This window comes from Centrocercus urophasianus, unplaced genomic scaffold, assembly GCF_019232065.1.
Source record: "Centrocercus urophasianus isolate 14NV4802_14NV808 unplaced genomic scaffold, USGS_Curo_1.0 seq_10, whole genome shotgun sequence".
Taxonomy (NCBI): Eukaryota; Metazoa; Chordata; class Aves; order Galliformes; family Phasianidae; genus Centrocercus; species Centrocercus urophasianus.
In genome coordinates, this window is record NW_024884142.1 from 93,608,531 (window position 1) to 93,616,536 (window position 8,006).

An 8,006-nucleotide genomic window follows, 5' to 3' on the forward strand; every position below is an offset into this window, starting at 1 on the left:
ATGCTTTTAGGAACATGTGCAATCCACTACTCGCCTGGGAAAAGTCCCTGCAAATGGGAAACAGGACGGCTTCTGAGGTCATCTGGGGGCTTGTTGCTCTACCAGGGAGTTTCCAGCTGTGTGTAACCAGCTGCCTGGGGGCAGAAAAAGGCTTTGGCAGAAACCCACAGCTTGCTTTATCAGTACGTGGTCAGGAATGTGCATTTTAAGATTTGCACCACAGCATGTTTTGTTGACAGCCTAGAAAAGTAAGAAATGACCAAACAGCAGAGAGCAATGTAGATGTTATTCAGCCAGGTGTGTACAGGTTGGGGGTCCTGGAGCTCCCCAAGAACGTGCACATGGAGCTTGGGAGGGCCTGGCTTTGCTTGCCTGGTACTGCCAGCAGCTCTATCCTTGCAAAGCCTTTACACAACTCTTCTGATGCACTCCTTCAGAGAAGGAAAAAGCAAAAGTTCCTCCATGCACAAAGACCAGGAAGCACTGTGTTCTGCAGTGAAGCTTTGCTCTGAGTCTTTGGTTACAAAAGATCCTAGCCTTACTGAGGGAAGGAAAACATAGGCCAAGCACAGTGCTTAATGGGGCAGCCCAACTATGTGAGACCCTACAACTACCAGTCAGTGACCTGGCTTACCAAGTAAGAATTAAATTGTGCTGGGCAAGCCTATGTGCGAATAACTGTGTGAGGCTGACACACAGGGGAATATGAAAACAAAAAATGCAAGTCTAAGGTTTCTGCTATATTGTGCAAGTTCTTCCTGCTTCTGCTCTTTACAGTAAGATAAGGTGGTGAAACTTGGTTTAAAGAAGTGGTGCAAAACCATGTCTGGCTTGCTTTTGAAAAAGCACTGATCAGAAGAGTGTTCTTTCCCTGTAGGGCATAGTCTCTTTCAAATTTCACATTTGAAAATTAGCTTGCTTATGCATTTTTTTTTTTTCCTTTGCAAAACATCTTCTTTCAGTTTTGCCTACATTAAATCAGTTTCAGGCTGCTTCTGGGCCTAGAGGGGCTGGGAGGGAAGTTCTGCCTTTGCTTTCTGAGGGGCAGAGGACATGGGCTGCAGGACAAGCTACTCTTACATCCTTTCCTAGAATGGGCTGAATTGCAAGCTGATTATTTTAATGAGATGACTTCAGGGGATTAAATGTTAAAATCCAGGACGTGAATCTGCTAATCCAAGGGGGGTATTATTTATCAGTACTTGATAATGAACCAAAGGTATGTAAAATTTTTCCTTTCTTCTTGAGATAAGTGAGATTTGTGTCTCCATTTAACAGAGGTGGGTCAGGGGCTGAGTCCTCCACCAAAAGCACCTTGGCCAGGTCAGAATTGGAAGGGTTCAGCTTCAATATGTTTCTGTCCCCTGCTAGGGACAGAGCTGGGTATGCCTCTATGCTGAGGCAGCATAAAAGTGAAGCATGTGAGGAGACAGATCAGGACAGGACTTGTGGTGTGTGCAGAAGCCAACCCAGCATCCTCAAGCAGCGATGGATTCGAGCCATGCCTCCTTCCCAAGTAGGCATGCTTGTTGTTTTGGACTTGGTCCCTTTTTCTCTTTCAGAAGAACAGAATATTTTGCAACACCACTCATTTGGAGGTGGAAATCTGATGGCCCTTTCTTTTCTGAGATGCTTGAGAGAGTTCATTTTCATTAAAAAAAAAAAAAAAACTGCACAAAAAAAACCCCAAAAAAACCCAAAACCAAAAAGAATTCAAAACAGGAAACTCTTATCAGCTTGCCAGGAAGCTCTATTGCTCTGTGGAAGTGTTACTGGACGGTCATTGCTACATTCAGTAGCTGTTTGGGAGTAATTTATGGCTTTCTTATGGGCGTCAAATCTTCCATGCAAGCAGGGGAGAGGCCCTAAAGCTGGAAAGGGTAGTGGTAGGAGAAGGAGGGTGGAGGGGAAATACCAGGGAACAGGATTTGTATTATCTCACTCCATATATTTACAATGATAAGAACTTCATTGTTTTCTGTAGTAAATTATGATCCTGGGTTTGTTCTTTATTCAGATCAGGAAACAACAAACCAAAGTCTTAACCAAGAAAAAAAAATAGCAAAGAAAAAGAGCTTAATCTTCAGTGGCTTTTGTTATTCAGCAGAAGTAATCAAGGGAGTCGGTGTGATAGGTGACTTCTTGGAAGGATAATTTCTAACTAATTACCCTATGAACTGGTGTGTTCCTATGCCAAATGTCTCTGTGTGTAAAGCTATATCCAACCAGTAAAACCTGTCAGAGGGGCTTGGCTGGCTCTTTTTCATGCCCCATTTCTGGTGCCTCCATTGCTTGTGGAGGGCTTGCTCACACCCACAGGGGACACACTTAAGAACTGTCTTTGGATTAAAGAAAAAAAGCATTCTGCAGTGTAATAAAATGTATCTGATTACTCAGTGCGTGTGTTTTACTAAATAGATCTGGAGCTTACAGTGCAGCTCTGTCAGATGGCTGGGTTGAGCAGCGCTGGCTCCTTGCCCAGAATTTGCTTTTTTTTTTCTCCTCTGGTGCATCTGTTTGAGTATCTGTGGGTGGCTGTCATCCCTGCAGCTGTGTGACGTTACGGCAGTCCTCAGCACGGAGATATCTGGTGTCCAGTCAGCTGCGTTGGGCACGCACAGTGCAGAAAGGAAGCGTGATGCTACTGCCGGGTTATCGTCTTCATAGCGCTGACTGAAGCACTTGTTTGCTTATCTTTTGTTTCTGCTGGCAAATCTCTTTTTAAAAAATAAATAAAACGGAACTTTTGCCTAGAAATCTGAGCTTACGGAGGCTTGAGTGGAAAAGAATTATTTCAGGCAAGCACAGCTTCACACCTCTCCTTCTCCCCCATCCCTACGTGCCATTTCTGGTGAAACAGCAGATGGTCCTCATGCAAGTAAAGTGCTTTGTGCACCATTGGCTTGGCAATAGTGGGGCTGGTTCAATCCTGCAACAGGTAATGTGAATGCAATTGGAAAGCCAGATGTGCTTATGAGCTTCCAATCTGAGTCCCCTTTTGGAAAAGGTTTTGGAACAAATGCAAAGATAAAATGATTCCCTTTTTAAAAGGGTGGGCTTAAACCCAGAGCTCTGTGCAAAGACGTGAACACGCCGCTGTTCAGCACTTCTGGAAGATGAGGCAGTTTTGTGATCACTTGAAGCCTTTGGTTAAGCATAGTTGGAGCAATGATATCAAGAGGTATAATGAAACACCTGCACTTACATGTGAATCCTCTTTGTATGCACTCATCTCTAATAGGGTATTTAAAGAAATTTCTATAAAACACAGTAAACAGTCAGTGGCCTTTTTATACTTCTTGGACTGCATTCAGGGTTTGCACTTGGACTTAAGTAGGAAGTAAACAGCTTTTTGCTGTGGCTTTAAGAATCCTCTTTCTCCCCTTGTACCTTACAATTTTTTCTCTGGCTCTGTTCAGAGCCTTCTCTGTCCCCTAACCTCTCCCCTTTTGGGTATGTAGTTGAATACAAAGGTTGCAATATGCTATGCATTTTGCATGCTTGTCTCTGGTGAGCTGATAAGAGCAGCCTATCTGTTTTTCCAGTAAGACAGCCATTGGCTCTGTCTTGCTGAAGTCACAGTGGTCAGAGGACAGCTGTGGAGTGAGCCTAGTGGGATGTCCCCAGCAGGTCCTGCTGTGGGGCAACGCTGACCTACCCGTGCATTGGCTCAGATGGTGCCTGATACTGATTATCTGAGGTTCCTCAAGAATAATTAAGGCTGTAAGTTAATTGGCATGTCTGGTAGCTTAATTTCAAGTCTCTATCCAGGGTGGCAGAGTCCTTGTTCGTTTGTTTAGCTGGAGAGGAGCAATGGGCTCAGAACAGGTCGAGCTAGCCCTGAAAATGTGGGAAGCAGAACTGATAGCTGGAAGAAAGTAGTGAAAAGCTGTCAGTCTGCCTTTGTTTGTGTAAAATACATTGAATGAGCGAGGCAGGCTATCAGAAATAGATAATTAGAAATATTTGTGACCTTGGATGATCCTTTAGAGGGGTGGGATGAGAGGGTGGCTGGAAAGGGCAATGTGTCCTCATTTGTCACATTAGCAGTTTATCATTTCCTGGCTTACTTACGTTGCTCATGAAGAAGATGTTTGTGTTTCCTGCTGGGTGGGGGACAGACAGCAGATGCAAGATGGACAGATTGACTCTCTATGGAAGCATGAGCTGCTTCCACAAAGCTCTGCTTGCACCAAGCCTGCACAAGTGTTGCAGTTTGCCTGATTTCCACCAAATTTCCATCCTATCCACTCACCCCCCCTACAAATGATTGATCCCTTTATGCTTTTGGCAGTTCTTTCCCAGAGCTGGGTTATGAGCAGCTTTTGCTGTGTTGTTTCTAGGGTACTGACAGGGATTGGCTTTCTACTGGGAGGGAGCACGGGACAAAAGTCCATCATTTCTGTCTCAAAAGGTCTCTGTGGTTGTGCAGGGTGCATGGAGGGCTTCCCCAGCTCCCTTGTGGGAGGAGGATGGTAGAATGTCCTGAAGAGATGCATTGCTATGAACAACCACAAGCACAGGTTGTGACTACTACTTCCAGAGCTGGGAAACTGGGAAACTGACAGGTAGAGAAATACTGCCAAGATTGAGATAATGTGGTGCTTTGAGGTTGAATTGAAATGTAGAGATTAGAAGGGAAAGGAAAAGCTGTTCAGGCGCAGGATTTGCCTGTCCGCAGGCAGTACATGATCTCTACTCTCTTCTGCTCACATGTTCTGTCTAAGATCTGACCACGCATCCTTCCCAGCATCTTCTCTCAGACAGGGGACACAGATTGTAAGACTGGAGAATTGCTGCAGGCAAAGAACTGGAGTGATTGAATCAGCAGAGTTTGAAGACAAGCGCTGCGAGCAAACCTCACTGGCCCTGTTCCTGTGAGGTGTTCACTGGAGAGAAAAAAAAAAGTACCATAAAAGTTTCATAGTTGAACAGGCAGCTCTAGGCCATGTATTGTGGCCGTTGAGACAAATGGCCCATGACTATGGCCTAGTTACCATGGGTCTGGATGCCTACAAGACATTCAACTGCTTTTGTTGTGTAGCATTGCTGTTTTTGATGGGTGCAGCTGGCAAGATAGAGAGCACGTATGGCTTAGTCAATAAATGATTACTGGTCAAGTGTGTACTGCCTGCCATAGGCCTTGGGCTGAAGCAGGTTGGAAATGGGAGAAAAAAATAAAATGGGGCCCAATGTATCGTCAGTGTTTGACCTACGGCACCGGTGACTGCAGATGGGACCCTGGGAAGCACATGGCCATTTTTGTGGCTTAGTTTGAGGAGTGATTTATTGGAAGAAAGGATGCCCACCAGCCTCCTTGTAGCCTTTGGAAGGATGATTCACCAAATATGTTATTAATTGAAGAACTAATCTTCCTTGTGGCAAATAGGCTGAGTTTCCTAGTTTGCAAGAGGTTTGTTCCGTGCTAGAACTGGATCATTGGGTGCTAGTTATTTTTTACGGATGTTTAGACTGCTTAATGATCTTTCTAGATGTATACAGGAATTAACTCTTGATTGCTACATGAAATAAATCTTCACTTAGGGACTGGGTCCTTCTGTCCAGTCAGAACAACAGCTTTTGGGAATTTAACACACTGCTGCCAGCTGAGACTCCAGTCGCTCTCCTTTGGTACTAATCAGAGATGCTCATGCTGGTTGATAAAGAAACCTTAAAGATGGCTGGATATGAATTCTGATGCTCACTGACACAACGTGTAACGTGTTGGTTTGCCACTGAAAACTTCAACAGCTTGTACAGTGTTTATGCTCCTGACTAGCAGAGGAAGCAGTGGGTGTGCCACGGTGAATGTGAGCTGTACTGCTTGGACCTTCCTCCCCGTTGGGCAGTAGGGGTCTGTTCTAGATCAGGTTGTCCCACCTTAAATACCGACTTTGTTACTCTATCTGCATTGCCTGAGGGAGCTGGAAAGCTACACAGTAATTAACTTGCATGCATTAGCCTTGAACTTAGCAAGTGGAGTTTCTAAACCAAGGCTTGTTTACTTCAGTCTGTGCAAGGGGAGTGAAGAGGGAAGGGCTTCTATGCACAAGGAAGGAAAGTGGGGGGGAAAATCTATGTTGTAAAACACCACAAAAGCAGCTTGGATGTTATTGCAGTCAAGCTGCTGCTCTGGAATAACAGTGCTGTTCTCCTTGGGTGTTTACAAATATGCACCTCAAGCTTTTAAGGATGTGAGGACTTAGGCAAGCCTAAGAAGAGGTCAGTCAGTCACGTTCCTTAATTTGAATGTATGAGGAGTCACCTATACCTGCTTTCTGCAGCTGACCCCATAAGGGCAACACTGAAATAACCCCACAGGAGAAAGTTACCATTGATAACATTGATGCAAGACATGTAGCACGTTCTTAGACGAAATTTGGAGAAGCTCCTCTCCAGTTCTTGCTGGGCGTTGTCAAAACATCATTCTATGGAAGGTCAAATTGTTTGTAACTGTGTGTTCCCCAACCAAAGGTCCTCATATGGATAAAGCATTAAGGAATAATGAGACCAAGTTAAAAGAACAGTTTCCAGACATGAATCTGAATGTCATTGTTGTATGATGTTTACATCAGAACTTCTGATGATGGAAAAACTGATTCTACCTTTTTGTTTGATTCAAAATCCCTCTGAATTCCAACATGCTGGCTACATTCCAGCACACAGAGGTAATTGCTTCTTGCTAAACTACACCCCTCCCTAAATTTTATTCAGGGAACTTAGTGTAACTACTGCCTTCCGCTCACGCAAGTGGCTGCATACTGCTGTTGATCCAAACTCTTGGCATTATCTGCAGTGGAGAACTTCATTTTAATGGAGCCCACTTATCCCTTACACCATGTAGGTTCAGATGTTTTTATTAAAAAAAAATAAAATCCTTCCCAATAAGAGGGAAGACAAAGTACACTTCCTATCAAGATACAATGGATTTTTTTTTTATCTGAGGATGGGAAGAGAGAGACATGAGAACATCAGAAGAGTGATACCTGTGTATTCATGTGATACAATCCACCATCCACACCCAATAGCAAATGAATAGGTTCCTCTGTGTAATTTCCTGGGGAAACCTGATTCAGTGACTGAGAAATGCTCCAAAGAAAAAAACTGCTATTGATATACAATGTTTTTTCAGGAGCATGGTTCCACAAACTGGCAAAGAGAACATTCCCAAGGTGGTGAAAAGCCCACGTAGCTGGGGTTACCCAAATAGTCATGACCCCAAATAAGAAAAAGATGAGGGGAGTGATGGCAGCAGCAGCTTCTGTCTTAGAGAAAGAAACGGAGAAATACGTTGCTTTTGATGGCCATACTGAAGACTTCTAATTTTTATACGGAGAAACTCAGGATGCTTACGTTTCCTCTCATTTCCTGGAGCACTTAATAAGAGTGAAATATGCTGCATGAACTTGTCTGAATACGGAACTGTATGTAAACTGCCTCCCTGGAAAAAGAGCCTTTCAAGTTGCTGTCTTGATCCCTCCTGTAAGAATTGTTCCTTCTCCTGCATTGCTGTTGAATCACAAAGCAATCATCTAGTAACTGTTTGTCACTTAAATGCTTTCACTGGTTTTCCCCTTCAACAACACCGGGGAAGTTCCGCTCTGACAGTGCAAGTGGCTTTGAGTACATGTTGAAAGAGCAGTGCTGCAGTTTTATTCTGTGTGCTTGACCTGTCCTGGCTGTTGTTTGTTCTCTTCTAACTGCTGTGTCTGTGTCCCAGCAGAGATGCAAAGAGCAGAGGCAGGAGCAGGGGCACCTGATGTAGTGCTAATGTGGTAGTGTGGGGCTTACTGCTGCTACAAGCAAGAAAATCTTTCCATTTTCTGTTTAATGGCAGAATTTTCAAGATGGCTAAAACACAGTCAATACAATGAAAAATGTTTATTCCAAGTGCTCTCAACCACTGAGGCTAGTGGTGCCCAGAAAAGCACGGAAAGGCTTGTGCCCTGAAAGCCATCTGATACATGGGATGGATTTTTGGCCTTCTGGACACCTTGCTGGTGTAC